Below are 22,275 nucleotides of genomic sequence, written 5' to 3'. Positions count from 1 at the left end.
TTCAGGAGGCTACAAGAAACACTAATTGCTAGGCCAGGAAAGTGCACTTAGGCAGTTGGCTTTCCTTTACTTGTTTATGGTTTTATTTTCTTGTTACTACAGTAGCAAAGCATTGCAGGTTTCATCTGCTGATATGCTCTACAGAATTGTGAAAGGCAATCTATGAGGAAAGTCAAAGCAGTGTCTCCATTTTCTATCCTTCTGCCTTAGTCAAGCTATTGCATGCATACACAGCAAAAGTAAAAGACTGAGAAAAAAGACTGTGAATGTGCAGTTTATCTAACAAGTAAAAATCAGGTTAAGGTAATTTAAATTTTGTTCATGGCACTTAAACTCTGCATAGCAGTTTTCTTGGTGAACATGTCAGCAAAATGTACTGACAGATACCTTTATAGAATATCAATTATTTATGTGTCTGCATGTTTGTTTCTTGTTATTTATTTATGTAATTAAGTCATGTATTTATTAGAAATTATTTATTTAATTTATCCTTTGTTGACCAGGTTAGTTGCAACAGACTGGTAGCCTGTGGTCAGGGAAGAAACAAGGTGGCATTTATACTATTAGGGGAAATTTGGCCTGGGCATAGGGGAACTTCCCCTACTTGTCATTCTTGCAGGAGGATTTTCTGTTCCTATTCCAAACACAGACATGACCCAGAAAAACATAGAGGCAGATGGAGAGAGAAGGAAATGATGGAGTGTTGAATGAACTGGAGGATAAAGCAAATATCAAGACAGGAGAATATGTGCTGGATTCTGAGGAGCTTTTTCAAAGAAATCTATTTGACGGAAATGAGTCAGCAAATGATGGATATATAATTACAACCCTCCAGCTGGGAAGGTTGTGGTATGATATACTTAAAGAAATGGAGATGCAGAGTCAGACAGAAAAGGAAGGAGATGTTTCCTGGGGGAGACATTATGAGGAATATACAAAAGGAGGATGCAGAGACAATCCTGAAGAATAGTGGTGAGAACAAAAAGAAAACATATGCAGAGAAAGTAAAAGAAGGCAAAAGAGGAGTACAGAAAAAAAGGCAGAAAAAATGAAAAATGGAAGTAATTATTATGGATTCAAAGTAAAGAAGTCAAAGAATTGGACAGGTATGAAGTGTGGGACAATTTAATAGCTCCTTTGGGTATAAAAGCAGGTTAAGTAATAGCATCTATTCTTATCAACAAAAAGACATTGGGCTGGATTTATGAAAGCTTGCATGGAGTGCAAGAAGAGAGTAGGAGCTCACGGAGGCAGTATGTCTGCCGTACGATCCAGGTACAGCCAGCAGGGGCGTGCACGAGAGCTGCTAACGCTACTCTTGCACGGACAGCGTCATGGTATGCAAATTACCTAATTTGCTGCTGAAAGCTATGCAAATGAGGTAAATTTGCAATCCAGGAAACACAAACCTGAACGTGGAAGATTAGTGTTATCTGCAGAAATTTACTCCATTGGTAACGGAGTACCGTTCTGCAAATAGCTAAACGGAGCTATGACAGCTCCAAATAAAGGATGCATACAGTTGAGGAAGCATGCCAATGGCCAAATATAAGGCCATTGGCATTTATAAATGTTTAAAATGATTAAAATCTAACTGTTTTTTTCCCCGATCTCCGATGTTTAAGCATAGCGCTGCACCGCCCAAGCGTGCGGCATTTTAAAAAACAAGAAAATAATTTAAAAATAGCCAAAAATAGCCATTTTCACTAAAACACTTATCTTGCCATGCAGGTGAATGGTAGGCTGAAGATAACATGGCCAATGAGTAGTGGTTGGTAGTAAGCGGGGAGAGCTCAGTGTGAGAGATGTAACCATGCATTAGTAGGCAATCCTATGTAAATGAGGATAAGGATAGTGAATCCCAATTTTCCCCAGCATGTGAGCCATGCCCCAAGAGTGTAAGTGTAGGCGTAGGTGAGTAGTAGAGTAGAATAAAGGTAACATCATGAGGTTGTGTGTCAGAAAGGCTGTAAGCTTATTGGAGCACAGTGTCTTGTGTTTGCCCTGAGTTGCTCACTATTTCAAGAGGCATGTCTACAGTTGTCCTTTTTGAAAACCAGAAACCAAAGGCATACGCCGTGAATATATCTGAAATTTCTTGCAAATGTGCACACAGCATGTGTGCTTGTGTACGCATGTGTGCGCTTATTTGCGAGGTGCTGCCCTGGGTGGAAAAAGAAAGGGAAAAGGAAGGAAAAGAAGTAGTAGGAAGTTAACCAAAGAGAACTAGCAGAGCTGACAGGTGAAATATATCAGAATCAGCCAATTACACAGGTAGCAGACTAGCCCAGCCCAGCCCAGCACTTTAAACTCTGCAAACAGCATTCTTCCCTGTTTTTTCCAAAAAACTCTGCAACACTGCAGTATACAAAGAGGGAAAGCTTAAAAACTTTAAAGTCAGACAAAATGTTAGGGACTGCTCTTGCTATCATAAACCAACATGTGCAAGGTGCTGAGGGTGGTGATGTGAATGCTGCTGAGCAACCCACAGTGAGGAGATGGAGAAGAGTGTACAGACCCAGGGTAACCTACCAGGGGCTACATGAGCTGGAGATAGTGGAGTGCTATAGGGTGGACAGAGACCTCCTGCAGCAAATTGTTGAGCTGTGCCGGCCACGCCTCACTCACAGAACCAACAGAGGGGAAACCATCCCAGTGGATACCGAGGTATGTGTTGGCCTAAGAATGCTAGCTACAGGTACCTTCCAGAGACCAACTGGTGATATGATGGGGATTTCACAGGCATCAGCATCCAGGGTACTGCACCACTTCCTGGATGCCATGTCAGCACATGTCGGTGAGCACGTATATTTCCCCAATTCTCATGAGGCATTGGCCAGCAATATACGTCTTTTCCACCAAATAGTAGAATAACCTGAGGTAATGGGTGCACTAGACTGCATGCACATACACATCAAAGCACCACCCGGTGAGCAAGGTGGGGTCTACATCAACCGCAAGGGCTTCCCCTCCATCAACTGCCAGGTCATGTGCGATGCCCAGTGCATAATAATGAATGTGTGTGCTTGCTGCCCTGGAAGTTATCATGATTCCCACATCTGGCATCTGACGCAGCTGTACCAGAGATTTGCCAATGGGGACATCCCTGATGGTCACCTAGTGGAGGATGCTGGATACGCACTGGAGCCGTGGCTGATGACACCCATCAGAAATGCACACACACTTTAACAAGAACTCCATAATGAGGCACACGCACAAACAAGAAACATAATTGAGCATGTGTTTGGGATGCTCAGGTCATGGATCCAGTGCCTGGACACATCTGGTGGAACCTTGCAGTACTCACCAACTACATGTACCCAAATTGTCATAGTATGTGCCATGCTACACAATATAATCCTGCGGAAACAGCTGCAGCAGGAACAACATGGGGAAGGGCCAGACAGCCCCCCACCATTGCCAAGGCCTGCACAGGCACAGCGTGACTCAGAGGAGGAACAACCTGAGCCTGCCCCAGTAGGCAGAAGGAGGCATGTCCAGTATACCCTGGCCTTGGCAAAGAGGCAATGCATTGCACATACACTGACTCAGTAGAAACCCTGGAAATGACACCTCTCTCTGACTCGCACATACAGTAAAAAGGATGCCTAACTTTACACTACCTGTTTTCAAACATGTATAGGGAGTGTAATATGTGCATCCAACATAGGCAGCCCTGCAGCACCACCTGAGGCATGAGTCCCTATTGTAAGCAATATAAAGCATTGCTAAGCAAAATTTACCAGTATTGAGCATATTTAAATACAATTGTGCATAGCTGCACACCACTCTAACGAGCACAATGTCGGGCAACGTCGGGCAAAGTTGGGCAATGTTGGGCAAAGTCAGGCAATGTTGGGAAAAGTCGGGCAAAGTCGAGCAAAGTCGGGTGAACACGGTCACACCTGCTTTACTGTTCCTTAACCAGTCAGGTCTGCCCAGCAGGAAAATAAAAAGCAGTGACAGGGCTCAAACTCAGGATACTGTGCACTATAGTCACAGTACTGAACCACTAAGCCATGACAGCATTTCACTGGCACAGACACAATGTCAGTCACTCACACATACCAGTTGGGGGAGGGTCACATACCTAACAGTCACAGCCAGCAGGACAATTGTAGACAAACACAAACACAAACAAATGCTGCATCCTGCCCTCTGAAGAGGCATATGAGTAACCTCTCCCCAGGCCTATGCAGACAGATAACAGCAGGCCAGGCAGTGTGATATGGGTTGGGTAGGCTATGAAGTCACAAACTAATATGCGTGTAATTTGAAGCTAAGGTCTGTAGTACAGTGGTATGCCTCAAGCCAGTATGATAGGCAACAGTACAGAATGAAATGGAGTACCTAACATAGCAGTGCAGGCAAGTGTCAGGTGTACCCCTCATCCTATGTACACCCACAGTAACAATCAGGTGTGCCTCCCTGGGTAGAAATGTACAAATAATAGCTGTCCCCCCTGTATGTAGAAATGTTGATAAGTCTATGCAAATTGACTTATGGAAGCCCTGCAGGCACAACATGATTCCTGTCGATGTACAACACAAAGGTGAGCCCTGAAATAAAAACCAACTTGATTTTTCACATACATATAGTATATATGCCCATAGTGGGCATGCTCACACACAAATAAATTTAGCAAATTACAGTCAGCAACATAATGAAAGGTCATACTGGGCATGCTCACACAAACAAATGAAGCAAATGTCAGTCAACAACATACTGAAAGGTCATACTGGGCTCGCACACTTAGGCCATGTCTGAGTACAGCAGTGGGCCACACATATCTGGCAGTTGCAGTTCTTACTCCAGACACTTGTCACTATTCACCAATCCTGCCTTGCACACACAGTGGTATGAAAACAGACCCATATAATATATTGGACCCCTTTCATAATCAAACTATGTACTACAAGTACTTAAGTTGTTCAATGAAGGTGAAAATGCAAAGAAGATCAATAAATCTCCAATCAGTATCATCAAGAAACAATGAACACTCCTAACAATATCCAAGCCATGTTCTGACAAAAATATTGCCAAAGAGTCCATAGAGAACCATGAAGCTTTCTTTCGCTATGTCATAAATATCAATGTAAACTCATATATGTTCTGAGTCAGTGCAAAGTGTAAATGAATACATGTACATGACTGACATTGCCAATATCTTGTCAGACAGGTTCATACATATTTACCCCCCTCTCACTGACAAAAGGGCCCATTACCATACCTGGAGATTGGGAAAACCCAGAAATCACATATACAATGGTTAAACAGCTCTATCCAAACCTAAAAATGCAGCGTCTATGGGAAGACATGGTTTCCCTGGCTGTGTCATATGTGAACTCCAAAACAAACAGACCCTGCACCTGAATAGTCTATTGAGACTCACCCTCTGTACAGGATATGAAACTGTTGAACGGGTTACAGCAACATTTGGCACACTCCACAAGTGTTGGTGCACAACAGACCATGGGAACTATAGTTTTATAAGCCTAATAAGCCTGATCTGCAAGGCCATGGAGTCCATCATTATAGAACCCATAAACAGAGCTATTGGGAGCCTACAAACACCCAACCCTACTCATTGTGGTTTGCTCAGGGGCAGATAATGGTTTCTAAACCTACTAGAGAGTTTTCAAGGCAGTCACCCAGGACATACATCAATGAAATGAGCTCCACATGGCCTACATAGACCTTGAAAAGCCCTTTTAGAACATCCCACACACATGTTATATCCACAAAATCAACCACCTGTGCATAAACATGTATTTCATCTGATGGATTACCAACTGGGGCACAGATAGATCCCACAAGCTAAGAATTGTGGTCTCCTGTTCAAGCTGGTAACAGCTGCTATCCCCCATGGCTCAGTCCTGGGACCCCTGTCTGGTGTATACTTTTCAGAAATACAGTCAAAGACACAAGGGCTATGTTTAGCAAAGTTTGTGGATGACTGCAAAAAGGTTGTCATAATCGATGTTTGGGACAACAGAGACATCCTTAAAAAGTGTCTCAGTCAGACAGATGTGGTGTAAAAATTATGGCCTCCATCTACAGTCATACATATACCAGATAGGTGCCAACACCCTAAATATGGAGGTAATAATAAGGGATCTATGGACACATGTGGATAGTCATCTCTACTTCCAGAAACACATTCACACAGTGGTTAGAAAATCATGCTATGTGTTCCCACAAATTGCCAAGGTCTTTGCATGTAGGTCAAAGGAGGTTCCCTCTACTCATCAGTCATCAGACAAATCAGAGAGTATCACGGCACACTTGCGATGAATATGACTAGGCACCTTCAGCAGCTGGAAAGACCACTGAAGTACTTCAACAAGAGGATTACTGGCCTCAAACAGTTGTCCCATGCAACAAGACTGAATTTAGTTCAATCTGTACTCTGTTGCATACTGTCTACTCAGGTGATCTCTGCCCAACAGACAGGTTCATGTTCAATGCAGAACTGATGTACATGCACTATCTGAAGTAACCCCAAGCTCACTGTGCCACATGCGCTAGGGATATCATCATCACAACAATAAATAAAACATGTTGGAGGGATATATTACTAACTCACAGACTTCCCTTGCTTTAGAACAAGCTCCCAACCTACATTAAGCTGAGTCCCTAACTGACACTCTTCCAGAGGAGCCTTGATGAGTGTATGTGAAACTGAACTGTTGCACCATGGATCACTTCATCAGCTCTAATACACAGAGGCCTAGGGAACTAACCCCATGTGTGGTGATAGCTGCACACTCTGGCCATACTAATATATGCCTTCAGGCAGATAGCCTATTACCTACCTATGTACCTATATATATATATATATATATATATATATATATATATATATATATATATATATATATATATATATGTAGGGGGAACACAGTATAATAAGCCAAAGATGAATGGGCAGAGATGTGTGTAAGAGAGTGACAGGGAGCCATCCAGGACTGTCCCAGCCAGCACACATCCCAGTGGCACAAAAGACATGAGGTGCACATCAAACCCACTGTACATAACAGCCACCAGTATCTGTAAGCATTACAGGGTATGTGGTCCATGTGCCTGCTGTACAACATGACTGTACAATGAAGTACACATCTACTATCTGTAGACATGTACCTGTCACATAGGTTCATAGGTATGTAGTAGACTATCTTCACAAAGCCATATATTAGCCTGGGCAAGTTGTGCAGCTTTCACCACCCCATTGGGTAATCTACCAATCCCTAGTTCTAATAGTTAGTACCCTAAGCCCCTTTCTAGTGGGGCTGCTGATGTGATTCCTGGCGTTAATTGTCTGTTTCCCATCCACTCATCAAGGTTCCTATTGAAGAATGTCAGTGAGGGGCTCTGTCTGATGTACATTGGGACTCTGTTCCACAGTAAGGCAGGTATCTGGGATGGTACTCTATCCCACCAGCATGTTGTACTCATTGTTGTGATGAGGTTCTTATCCCTGGAGTGTGTAGTGTGACTCAATTTTGTTATCCGTAGATGGAGCATGTTCAACAGTTATGTGTTGGACATGGCTCTGTATGTTAGGCAGAGTGTGCCTCTGAGTAGGTGGTACGCAACAAAGAAAATATTTAGTTTTACCAGTTGTGTTGCATAACACAACTGTTTGAGGCCAATAATCCTCTTGGTGAGGTACCTCTGTGGTCTCTACAGCTGCTGGATATGCTTAGTTGAGTACATCCAAAATGATGCATTGTACTCAATGATGGTTCTGATTACTTAAAAGTAGAGGGCCACCACTACCTCTTTTGATCCTGATGCAAACCCTTTGTTGATTAGGTGGGCCACATAGGATTTCCCAGTCACTTTGGCAACATGGTTGTCAAAGGAAAGATGACTATCTACTTGTGTCCCCAGATCCCTTATTACCTTGTCAGTTTTAAGGGGGTAACACCTATGTGGTAGTTTGTGGGTACTTTGTTTTCACCAAAGGGGATTACTATGCATTCTTCCACATTGAGCTTGAGGCCATGATTCTGACACCACACATTTGTCTCATAGAGTCCCTTCTTGAGAATATTTGTGTCATCTGGGGAATCTATTATGGCAAACACTTTACAGTTCCCAGCAAACTTAATCAACCACAACTCTCCTGTGTTGCCATGTACTTTTGAGAAGTCTATACCAAACAGGAGGGACCCCAGGACTGAACCCTGGGGGACACCAGTTGTTACCTGTGTAGAGTCTGACATGTAGCCAGCAACTCTTAATTTGTGGGATCTATCTGTGAGACAGTTTGCAATCCATCTTGTGATGTATGGATTCATGCCCAGGTTGGTGAGTTCATCTATGATACCTGACTGGGGAATGGTGTCAAAGGCCTTAGCGAGGTATAGGTAGGCTGTGTGGAGCTCATTTCAATCATCTGTAGCCTGGGTAACTGTCTCAAAGAAATCCACCCAGTTCAGGAGGCATGATCTGCATTTGATGAAGCCAAACAGAGTGTGCTCAACTATGTGAAGGTTCCCAATGTCTTTACTGTTGACACCCATTATGATTGGCTCCATTTCCTTGCAGATCAGACTCATTAGGTTCATAGAGCATGAATGCCAAGGGTCTTTTGTGGCCCCACCCCTGCGGAGTGGGAAGAACATTGCTGTACAACATTCTATGTTTACATATCCTGTAGAGAGCATGTAGAGAGAGGTGTAAGTATCATTGATGAATATGCATACATCCCCACATGATGTGCTATGATCCAGGTTCTGATGCTGGAAGGCATGGAATGAGTAGTATCCTGGTAGTGCTGGTGTGCTCTCTGGAGCCTTGAACTAGGTTTCTGTTACTGCACAGATATTAATATTCTCCATACTGAGAAGTGCCTCGAGTGTGTGCATCTGGAGGCTGAGACTTCTGGCAATGAGTAGCATTTAGCTCACTTTGTGATTATTTGTGTTGGTTATGGGGTTTGGTTTGTCCTGAAATCAACGCCTCGTTGGTCCGATCTGACTATAATCTAATTACCCTACATATCCACATTCTGCCTCCACCCTCCGTTAAGGAAACCATGTTAAAAAATATCTCCAAAGACAACTTCATGATTCTTAAAACAGAAGTGGTGAACTTCAGGACACCCATGCAGATGGACAATAAAGTCACGACTACTGAATCCTACACAATTGCACTTTATAAGCACTTACATGAGTGCATGGATCGTGCTTTCCCAAGCAGAACCAAGACACTATCCTCCAAGAAAAGGAAGCCAATCTGGTGGTCCCCTGCCATAAACAAACTGCACAACAGAAGGAAGAAACTGTTGCAAAAGAGGGTAAAACCCATGAGTAGAGGAGCTCCCTGGTCAGTCTCAGTAAGAAGCTGTGATCCCTGATAAAATCCTCCAAAGCTAGTTATGAAAACAAAATCGCCACTGATTCTAAAGACAACCGCAAAGCATTCTATAGATATGTCAAGAATCACAATGGCAACACTCAGATCTGCTCTGAGTTACAGCACAATGGCACTAAATATACAGACCCAACTGATATTGCCAACATCCTGGCAGATAGGCTCAGTGCTAACTTTACCCCCCTCTCACCCATGAAAGAGACCATCTCTTTACCGGAAGAATGGAAAGTTGCTGTCATCACGGCTGCACAGATGAAAACCACTCTCCAAAGCCAGGAACACAGCATCCATGGGACCAGATAACATCCCAGGCTGCATTCTACATTAACTACAGAATGAACTGGCACCACACCTAAGTACCATGTTCAGTCATAGCCTCACCTCAGGTTTTGTGCCTGCTGCATGGTGCACAGTGATGGTTATCCCACTACACAAGGGGGGAGCCACCAAGGACCCCAGGAACTAGCACCCCATTAGCCTGATGAGCCTGGTCTGCAAGGCCATGGAGCGTATCATCATGGAACTTATAAACAAAGACATTGGCAATCTCCAAACTCTGGACCACAACCATTTTGGGTTTGTAAAAGGCAGATCATGTCTCCTAAACCTGATAGACTTCTTTGATGCAGTCACCAAAGCCATAGACAAAGGTAAGGTGGTTCACACAGCCTATCTAGATCTTGCCAAGGCTTTTGACACCATTTCCCCACTCTGGAGTTATAGAAAAACTCACTAAACTAGGTATAAATCCCTATGTCACAAGATGGGTTGCCAACTGGCTCACTGACAGAACCCACACTGTGAAAGTAGCAGACTCCAAGTCCGACTTCAGACCAGTGACAAGTGGAGTACCACAGGGTTCAGTCCTGTGTCCTGTCCTGTTTGGTATCTACTTCCCTGAAGTACAGGCTAACACAGAAGGTCTTTGGCTAATGAAGTTCCCAGATGACTGTAAACTAGGCGCCATAATTGAAACTTCTAATGATGTGGACATCCTACAAAAGGGCCTCACTGAGACAGATGCCTGGTGTCAAAGCCATGGCCTCAAGCTCAATGCCAAAAAGTGCACTGTCATCCCCTTTGGTAAAAACTCTGTACCCATGAACTACAACATAGGCGGTAGTATATTTAACACTGAAAGTGTGATAAGAGACCTTGGGACACAGGTGGTCAGTAGACTCTCCTTTGATAATCACATCGCCACAGTAGTCAGGAAATCCTTTGACGTGGCACACCTCATCACAAAAGGTTTCTCATGCAGAAAAAAAGAGGTCATTGTTCCCCTCTACTCATCACTCATTAGATCCATTATAGAGTACAACACCCCTTTTGATATGTACCTCACAAGACATCTACAACAAATGGAAAGCAGAAATATCTCACAAAGAGGATTAGCGGTCTCAAATACATGCCCTACACAGACCGTCTCAAAACACTCCAGCTTTACTCTGTCGCATATCGCCTACTCAGAGGTGATCTCTGCCTAACATACAAAGCTCTGTCAAACACAGAGCTGTTGGGCATGCTCCACTTAAAGAAATTCCAATATCTCTGAGCTTCAGCCCCAAAACCCAGACCGAAATACAAAAGGAGGGTGTCTATCCATTTTCATAAATGATACCCATACCTCCTGGTTAGTGGCACAGCACGAGGCCTCAGAGTCCATCCAAGTGCAACTAACAGTGGGCAAAGCTGCTTATCAGATTGTAGCCTGCTACAGATCACCTACCTTGTCTCAGGACCCTCACTCAGCATTCCTGAGAACACTGGAAAATATAAAGGTCCTACCAAACACCATGATATTAGGAGATTTCAACTACCCAAACATTGACAGGGAGAATTACTCAAGTACAAACTTCTTTCCCCAATGCTTCCTAGAGTTTATAAACTCAAACGCCCTGGAACAGCTGGTCACCACACCCACTAGAGGTGACAACATACTGGACATGATCATCACCAACGTGGGGGAATCAGTGTTCCACACCAGAGATAAACCCCTCACTGGTAAGATCAGATCATAAAGTAATCACACTGGACATCCACATCCCGACCCCACCCCCAGTCAAGGAAACCACTGTGAAAAACTTTTTCAAAAGCAAACTTCTCACTTCTCAAAACCGAAGTGGAAGTTTCAAAGCCCCCCTTGCTACAGGATAATGCTACCCAATCCACAGACTCCTTTACAAATGCATTATATGAGCATCTACAGGGATGCATGGATCGAGCCACTCCCAGTAAAATCAAGACTCACTCCTCCAAAAAGAGGAAACCAGTCTGGTGGTCCTTGGCCATAAATAAGCTATACAACCGAAGGAGGAAACTACTACATGATAGAGCAAAATTCCAAAAAGGCATCACTGATTATTATTACCAAGAAACTATGATCGCTCATAAAATCATCCAAGGCCAGTTTCTAAAGAATAATTGCCAAGGAATCTAAAGATAACCACAAAGCCTTCTTTAGCTATAACAAACATTTTGGTGGCAACTCTCAGATATGCTTTGAGCTACTGCAAAATGGCAAAAAATACACTGAACCAACTGACATTGCCAACATCCTGGTGGACAAGTTTAGTGCAGACTTCACTCCCCTTCACCCCCAAAAAAGCATGTGTCCATCCCAGAAGAATGTAGAGCCCCAGACATCACGGACATGCAGGTAAAAACAGCCCTCTCCAAAGCAAAGAACACAGCATCAATGGGACCGGATGGTGTCCCAGGCTGCATCATACACGAGCTCCAAAAGGAACTAAACCCTCACCTAAATTCACTGTTCAGACTCAGCCTTACCACAGGCTATGTACCCAAAGAATGGCGTACAGCAACAGTCATCCTGCTCCACAAAGGTGGTGCTACAACAGAACCAGGGAACTATCACCCTATAAGCCTGACCAAAAGAGCGTAACAACGAACAAGAACACTATGAGAGACTACTTCGTAAAATAAACAGACGTTTAATGACTCCAAATTAATGTTAGCGCTTTCGGCTAAATCAAATATTTAGCCTTCCTCAGACAAACAGCAGAACAGGAAATGACATTTCTTAAAATATATGTATAGAACCAATTGAAATAAAGTGCATTTAGTAATTAGTTGTAACTAAGGTTACCTTAAAGTAGTATAATCCATTGCAAACATAAGCCTTGAATAAAGGTAAAGATAGAGTGCCTCTATAGGCATTGCAACGGAACAGCAAGTGATACTTTGTTGCAAGTAACTCCATTCATCAAAATATTTACACAGATGTTAAACTCTATAATTACTGGGTTATTTAATCATACAACTTGCTTCATACTTATGTGATGTGTTAAAAATGTTGTAAAAACAGTGAATGATAAACTAAAAAATATTTGTGTATATTTTAAATTGTTACCAAAAATATTTCCACAATTTGGAACATTATTTCCACATTTAAACATTAAAAATACTGATTAGTTTTGCCCGCAAAATTCCTGTACAATAATCATAAAATAATACAATTTTACATTAGTGCATTCTATTAGGGAATAATTGATGTTGGGTCCATTTCATATCCAAATGTGAGAGACCTTCCCTATATGTGTTATCTGTTATACGATAACCATTTTAATACACATTTTATTGATAGGTTGTCATTGATGCCAGGTAATAAATGTGCTCTAGTTCGTACCTGCCACATCAATTCATCTATCTCTAACCTAATTTGCCAGGGGCCACCCATTGGATCTGGCATTCTTTGTTGGAGTATAACAAAGTTGAAGGAATGCCCTGTATTGCTAATAATATGCTTAGCTAGGGCATTGTTCACATCCCTTCTGCTAATAGCATAAATGTGTTCGTATTCTGGTCTTGAATCTCGCTCTGTCTTGCCAATGTAGAAAGCTTCACATTGGCTACAGAGCAGCATATACCACAGATTTTGATTCACAGTTGTAATGCTTGCTTATTTTATATGTCCTATCTTTAATGTTGAACTGAGTGCCCACTCTAATAAATTTGCATTCTGCACAGGCACCACATTTGTACATTCCTTTGGGGCTGAGAAATGAACTTTTTGGTGCCCTTTCCAAAATAGCTTTAAGGTTTTGGCCTCTCCTGTATGTTATGTTGGGTTTTCACCTAATGCTGTAGACAAAGTACTGTCATGATTAATTACGTCCCAATTCTTATACAGGATCTCCTAATTTTTGAAAATCTAGCGAGAAAGTGTGTAAAAAAGACACATTATAATTAGTGTCCTTACTTCTATCTCTAGTTGGCAGACTAACCGGAATTAGTGCCAATTCTTCTTCCCCGAAGGTTTTGTTATTAAGAAGGGGAATAAAATGGCCTGACTTCCGTTTATTTACTACTTCCACTATGATGTTGTCAATCAAAGTAAGTGGATAGCCTCATGCCAAGAACATATTTTTTAGTTTGTTGCATTCATGTTGGAAATCCAGATCATCAGTAACCATAATGGCCTCACTAACTGACCTTTTACAACCGATCTTTTTGGTAGTAGGGATGGCTACTGGAGAAATGCAAAAAACTATTAGAATATGTGGATTTTCTATATATGTTACTTTTCAGTCTTTTGTTATTAACATCCTTTGTAAGAAGAATGTCTAAATAGCTGATCTCACTTTCCTGTGTGTTAAAAGTGAACTGTAAAAGTTTGTCATGTTGGTCATTCGTTCTATAAAGTTAGGAATGTCCTCAGTATTGCCTTTCCATAAACAGAAAATGTCATCCTGGTATCTGGTATACCAGGAGACATACTGTTTAAAACCTCATCCTTAAACAGAAGTTCTTTTTCCCAATGTGACAGTACTGCATTGGCGAGCAACCCCACATGGCGACCCCATTGCTACTCCGGAGGTTTGAAGGTAAAATTTGTTTTCAAAAAAGAAAAAGTTATTTACCAAAACCATCTCCAAGAGTGTTTCAGTCAAATAAATGGTGTTATTGTCAACATTCTTGGCAACCATAAATTCTCTCACCCAATTAAGGCCTATATCCTGTGGTATAACTGTATACAGATCTTTTATATCTATTGTAAGGAAAACTATGTCCGGGTATATTCAATTTCGCCAATGTTTTTCAGAAAGGACCAAGAGTCCTTACAGATATGTGCCTCCTGTGCTAGTAAAGGTTTAATAATACTATCAACTAGTCTTGCACATGTAAGTGGCGAACCCTGCCATCAACAATAGGCCTGAACGGAGGTGAGTAAAGCTGTTTATGTAATTTTGGTGTTCCAAAGAAGGCTGAGATTCTGGGGGATGGCATCTGCAAATATCTATACGTTTCTGGAATAATAAAACCTTCCATAAGTAAATCATATAGTGTGTTATTAATCTTCCTGTAGGCTCCATGTATCTCATTCAGAGATACTTCCTTATAAGCTGGTGTATCCAAATGCTTCTTCATGTATTCCACATATTTAAAGTGGTCCATTAAAACCACCCACCCCCTTTATCCGGTTTCATGACACGGATCCTACAATCCCTTAATAAATGGAGAAAATCCCATTCCAGTGTGGTCATATTGTTAAGATCTTTTTGATTACTATACATAATCCGATTTTTAATTGCCCACAAATCTGTTTCACACATTTTCTCAAACACTAATAAGCTCGGATGGAGGGTGGATTATATGTACTAGATACCCTAAGGGGTTCAGTAACTCTGTGTTGTTACCCAACAATGAATGTAAGTTAAGTTTTCTAACAAAACTTTTAGGTCCACCAGTGTTTTCCCTATGTCCATATGTTGCGCGGAACAAACGATAGATCTTTTGCAAAGAAGTTGACAATATCCTGATGGATTTCAATAAGTGTATAATTATACACTGTAAAATCATTGTTACTACTTTTCAGGATGTTTGGTTCCAAACCAAAAGAGGGAACCTGGATCATCTCCTCCTCCCCCCTCTTTTCTTGTTCCTCGTATTGTTCCCTGTCTGGGCCCACGTACGGTTGGTTGCTCGGGTATTGTTGGCCTGATGAAAATCCTGGTTGTCCTGTTGGTCAAAATCTACCATAGACTGGCCTTGTGGTTGAATGTTATCCCTCAGTCCATTTGCTGAGGTGTTTGGCTGATTGGTGTTATTAATGTTGGTACTGTTGTTATTATTCAGCCTTGGGCTCCTTCTATAGCCCTGCCGTTGAGTTGTAAAACCTTCTTGGTTATTGTCATTATTGGTGTTATCTACTGGGATAACATTGTATTTTGTCCAGTTTGATTGGGCACTTCCTTGAATAACCTGCGTTTTATTTTGAGGCCTGGGATAAGCGGTTTTATTAGCATAGTCCGTTAAATCTCGACTTAATTTTTCTTTTTACTAAATAGTAATTTCTCCATACTAGCCTCAATGCTAGAAAAGATCGACAATAGTCGTACTTAAAAGCATAAGAAATCATCACTGGAAGTAATGTATTTTTCAAGGGCATCCAAATCAGCTGCAAGAACCGCAATATCTTTAGAATAAAAGCAATGAGAGCCTGTAGGAATTGATCCCTTGTCGATCAAACAATGCCAACAGCTCTTGGTGAAAAGAGAATTTTCCACCAGCCCAGATGGAAAGCCATTGTCTTAGTCCTTTTGGGACAACCTTGTGTTTAACACATTCTGTAAGATATCGACTTCCAATTGCAGTTTTTTATATTTGTATAACTTATTGTCAAATTCATCAATTTTATCCCCTAATACATTTGTGTCAGTCATGTGGTTTACATTAGGTTCATTACGCTGACTGAACCCTTGGCTGAAAAATTATTGTTCATTAAAAATCAGCCATTGTTGGTATTCCTTGCTGGTTACAGTTCTTTTGATTGATAATGTTATTATTAAAGTTAGCGTTATTGTTACCTGGATTTGGTACCCCAGATAGCGTAATCACAGGACAGGGCTGTTCATTCGAAGTCTGTATAACCCGTTCCGTTGATGTAAGTATAGTAGATGATGTTGCTGTAATGGGTGATTGCTGCCCATTAGGAATGAAAAAATCATCGTTGTCACTCTGCTGATGAAATCAAACCAGAAGATCTATTATCCTGGTTAGAAGCTGCCGCAGTAATGGCGTCAACTTTTTGTGTTAGGGCATCAACCCTGCCCAAAAGCAGTTCCACAAGAGTGGTCAAATTATTGCTGGAACTGTTCACAACCCTTTCAGGACTGCTCTGCGTTCCTAAAGCCGTGGAAGTATCTCGGTTCCGCCATATCAAACACCAAACCACAAGCGAAAAACTGTTGAACCAAAAGAGCGTAACAACGAACAAGAACACTATGAGAGACTACTTAAAATAAACAGGCGTTTAATGACTCCAAATTAATGTTGCTTTCGGCTAAATCAAATATTTAGCCTTCCTCAGACAAACAGCAGAACAGGAAATGACATTTCTTAAAATATATGTATAGAACCAATTGAAATAAAGTGCATTTAGTAATTAGTTGTAACTAAGGTTACCTTAAAGTAGTATAATCCATTGCAAACATAAGCCTTGAATAAAGGTAAAGATAGAGTGCCTCTATAGGCATTGCAACGGAACAGCAAGTGATACTTTGTTGCAAGTAACTCCATTCATCAAAATATTTACACAGATGTTAAACTCTATAATTACTGGGTTATTTAATCATACAACTTGCTTCATACTTATGTGATGTGTTAAAAATGTTGTAAAACAGTGAATGATAAACTAAAAATATTTGTGTATATTTTAAATTGTTACCAAAAATATTTCCACAATTTGGAACATTATTTCCACATTTAAACATTAAAAATACTGATTAGTTTTGCCCGCAAAATTCCTGTACAATAATCATAAAATAATACAATTTTACATTAGTGCATTCTATTAGGGAATAATTGATGTTGGGTCCATTTCATATCCAAATGTGAGACCTTCCTATATGTGTTATCTGTTATCACGATAACCATTTTAATACACATTTATTGATAGGTTGTCATTGATGCCAGGTAATAAATGTGCTCTAGTTCATTACCTGCCACATCAATTCATCTATCTCTAACCTAATTTGCCAGGGCCACCCATTGGATCTGGCATTCTTTGTTGGAGTATAACAAAGTTGAAGGAATGCCCTGTATTGCTAATAATATGCTTAGCTAGGGCATTGTTCACATCCCTTCTGCTAATAGCATAAATGTGTTCGTGTATTCTGGTCTTGAATCTACGCTCTGTCTTGCCAATGTAGAAAGCTTCACATTGGCTACACAGGCAACATATACCACAGATCTTGATTCACAGTTGTAATGCTTGCTTATTTTATATGTCCTATCTTTAATGTTGAACTGAGTGCCCACTCTAATAAATTTGCATTCTGCACAGGCACCACATTTGTACATTCCTTTGGGGCTGAGAAATGAACTTTTGGTGCCCTTTCCAAAATAGCTTTAAGGTTTTGGTCTCTGCTATAAGTTACGTTGGGTTATTCACGTAATGATGTAGCCAAAGTACTGCCATAATTAATTACGTCCCAATTCTTATACAGGATCTCCTAATTTTTGAAAATCTAGCGAGAAAGTGTGTAAAAAAGACACATTATAATTAGTGTCCTTACTTCTATCTCTAGTTGGCAGACTAACCGGAATTAGTGCCAATTCTTCTTCCCCGAAGGTTTTGTTATTAAGAAGGGGAATAAAATGGCCTGACTTCCGTTTATTTACTACTTCCACTATGATGTTGTCAATCAAAGTAAGTGGAAAGCCTCTTGCCAAGAACATATTTTTTAGTTTGTTGCATTCATGTTGGAAATCCAGATCATCAGTAACCATACGTGACGCCCTCACTAACTGACCTTTTACAACCGATCTTTTTTGGTAGTAGGGATGGCTACTGGAGAAATGTAAAAAACTATTAGAATATGTGGATTTTCTATATATGTTACTTTTCAGTCTTTTGTTATTAACATCCTTTGTAAGAAGAATGTCTAAATAACTGATCTCACTTTCCTGTGTGTTAAAAGTGAACTGTAAAAAGTTTGTCATGTTGGTCATTCGTTCTATAAAGTTAGGAATGTCCTCAGTATTGCCTTTCCATAAACAGAAAATGTCATCCTGGTATCTGGTATACCAGGAGACATACTGTTTAAAAACCTCATCCTTAAACAGAAGTTCTTTTTCGCAATGTGACAGTACTGCATTGGCGAACGAACCCTCACATGGCGACCCCATTGCTACTCCGGAGGTTTGAAGGTAAAAATTGTTTTCAAAAAAGAAAAAGTTATTTACCAAAACCATCTCCAAGAGTGTTTCAGTCAAATAAATGGTGTTATTGTCAACATTCTTGGCAACCATAAATTCTCTCACCCAATTAAGGCCTATATCCTGTGGTATAACTGTATACAGATCTTTTATATCTATTGTAAGGAAAACTATGTCCGGGGTATATTCAATTTGCCAATGTTTTTCAGAAAGGACCAAGAGTCCTTACAGATATGTGCCTCCTGTGCTAGTAAAGGTTTAATAATACTATCAACTAGTCTTGCACATGCGTAAGTGGCGGAACCCTGCCATCAACAATAGGCCTGAGCGGAGGTGAGTAAAGCTGTTTATGTAATTTTGGTGTTCCAAAGAAGGCTGAGATTCTGGGGATGGCATCTGCAAATATCTATACGTTTCTGGAATAATAAAACCTTCCATAAGTAAATCATATAGTGTGTTATTAATCTTCCTGTAGGCTCCATGTATCTCATTCAGAGATACTTCCTTATAAGCTGGTGTATCCAAATGCTTCTTCATGTATTCCACATATTTAAAGTGGTCCATTAAAACCACCCCACCCCCTTTATCCGGTTTCATGACACGGATCCTACAATCCCTTAATAAATGGAGAAAATCCCATTCCAGTGTGGTCATATTGTTAAGATCTTTTTGATTACTATACATAATCTGATTTTTAATTGCCCACAAATCTGTTTCACACATTTTCTCAAACACTAATAAGCTCGGATGGAGGGGTGGATTATATGTACTAGATACCCTAAGGGGAACTATCACCCTATAAGCCTGACCAGCCTGGTCTGCAAAGCCATGGAGCGAATTATCATGGAACTCATAAACAGAGACATTGGGAAGCTCCAGACACTGGACCCTACCCAATTCAGCTTTGTTAAAGGCAGATCCTGCCTCCTAAACCTAGTTGACTTCTTTGAAACAGTTACCAAGGCCATAGATGAAGGGAAGGTAGTCCACACAGCCTACCTGGACCTCACTAAGACCTTTGACACCATTTCCCACTCTGGCATCATAGACAAGCTTACCAGCTTGAACATTAACCCCTATGTTACGAGATGGGTGGCCAACTGGCTCACGGATAGAATACACATGGTCAGAGTTGTGGGTTCCATGTCCGACTCTAAACCAGTCACAAGTGGCATCACACAGGTCTCGGTCCTGGGACCCCTCCTGTTCAGTATATACTTCTCTGAGGTACAGGCAAGCATGGAAGGACTATGGCTAACCAAGTTTGCAGATGACTGCAAACTGGGGGCCATAATCGACTCACTGGCTGACACAGACATCCTCCAGAAGGGTCTTTCAGAGACAGATACCTGGTGTCAAAACTATGGCCTCAAGCTGAATGCCAAAAAATGCATAGTCATCCCCTTTAGAAAAAACAAAGTGCCTACGAATTACCACACAGGTGGTAATCCACTAGGTATGGAAAATGTAATTAGGGACCTGGGGATCCAGGCAGATAGTAACCTCTCCTTCGATAATCACATTGCCAAAGTGGTTACATATTCCTTCTATGTAGCCCACCTAATCACAAAAGGGTTCACCTCTAGATCAAGGGAGGTCATTGTGCCCCTCTACTCATCACCCATTAGGCCCATAATAGAGTACAATGCCCCATTTGGTATGTACCTTAATTGGCACATGCAACAGCTGGTAAGACCACAGAAGTACCTCACCAAGAGGATCATGGGCCTCAAAGAGATGCCCTATGCAGCTCGACTAAAGAAACTCCAGCTCTACTTGGTTGCTTACTGCCTGCTCAGAGGTGATCTATTCCTGAGGTATAAGACCATGTCAACCCGGAATTAATGGACATGCTGCACCTCAAGTAAAACAAATCTCTTAGAGCCACACACTCCAGTGAATTAAACCTCAGCAAAGCAATAAACAGGACGTGCTGAAAGAATAGATTTCTGCCCCAGAGACGTCCCTCACTCTGGAACAGAATCCCAGTTGATGTTAGGCAGAGCCCTCGCAGACTCTCTTCAAGAGGAATCTTGACGAATAGATGGGAAATTGTAAATTTACCCCTGGGATCACTTCAGTGGCCCTGCTAGACAGAGGCCCAGGAAACTAATTTAAAAGGGAGGCAAAAGCCAACACATTATGTCTTGGCTTATAAATGCCCTTGGGCAGATAGCCTAGTACCTACCTATGAACCTATGACCCTACACACTCTAGGGACCTAAACCTTGTCACCACAATAAACAGAACATGCCGGAGGGATAGATTCCAGTCCCAGAGACTTCACATACTCCAGAATAAAATACCTATCTATATCAAACAAAGCTCCGCGTTTGCACTCTTCAAGAAAAATCTTGATGATTGGATGGGAAATAGGAAATTCACCCTGGGGATCACTTCTATGTCTCTGCTCGACAATGGCACAGGGAAATACATTTCTTGGGTGGCAAAAGCCAGGGTATCTTTTTGGCTGGGTTTGTATAGGCTCAAGGCCGATAGCCTAGTATCTACTTATGAACCTATGAACCTTTGAGCCTTGCCTAAAAATGGTAATATGGGGACAGCAAGAGCCTTGGTTAGTATTCAGAAACATAGGGGCGACAGATGCAAACCATCTGTAGCAAAGCAACAAGGCTTGTCTATCATGTCATCACAGGCAGACAGAGACTGGATCCCCTTTGAATGACACCAGAAGCTCAGCTAATTGTTGAAGTTTATCATCTTTCTGTTATATTGCAGTATCATGTAGGTGAAGGTAAGATGCTACTCAAGGTTTGACCCTGTGTGTGCCAGAATGTGGTGCATCAACCCATATATGATATGGTCATGGCCTATGCATACAATACACTCACAATACACCTAGTATGATAAGCCTGCTGAGGTTAGCAAATGTGAAAAAACCTTTGTGCAGACTGTCAGCAAGTAATGTCTGTATTGCACCCTGTAACTCCATATTGCTTGCTGAAGTGTAAAGAAGTACTTAGTTTGGATTAAGAACACCTCACTTGCCAACTGTGTGTGTGTGTGTGTGTGTGTGTGTGTGTGTGTGTGTGTGTGTGTGTGTGTGTGTGTGTGTGTGTGTGTGTGTGTGTGTGTGTGTGTCTGTCTGTCTCTCCCTGGGGAGGAGCAACGTTTTTGGAGACTACTCACACACCTTAAAAGTGGTATACTCATCTTTGTCATGTCACCATCCTACAAGTATACCTGTGGAAAGGTGAAATCCCAGTCATGTGTATAGTGCGTCATGTAAATGCATAGTATCATCCTGCACTTGCCAACTGTGTGAGTGTGTGCGTCTCCCTGGGGAGGAGCAACCTTTTTCGAGACAACTCACACCCCTTAAAAGTGGTATACTCATCTTTGTCAAGTCTGATGATGTTGCATCCTACAAATATACCTGTGGAAAAATGAAATCCCAGTAATGTGAATAGGGTGTCATGTAAATGCGTACTGCTGTAGTATCATAATGTAGATAGGTAGGGGTTTGAATACCGCACTTGCCTACTGTGTGTGTGTGTCTCCCTGGAAAAAAAAAACATGTTTGGAGACTACTCACACCCCTCAAAAGTGGTATACTCATCTTTGTCAAGTCTGATGATGTCACCAACCTGCAAATGTACCTGTAGAAAAGTGCAATTCCAGTAATGTGTACAGTGCATCGTGTAAATGCATACTGCTGTAGTATCATAATGTAGATAGGAAAGAGTTTGA

Source organism: Protopterus annectens, chromosome 3.part1 (assembly GCF_019279795.1).
Source record: "Protopterus annectens isolate FY-2018-M chromosome 3.part1, PAN1.0, whole genome shotgun sequence".
Lineage (NCBI taxonomy): Eukaryota > Metazoa > Chordata > Ceratodontiformes > Protopteridae > Protopterus > Protopterus annectens.
Note: the sequence above shows the minus strand (reverse complement) of the source record.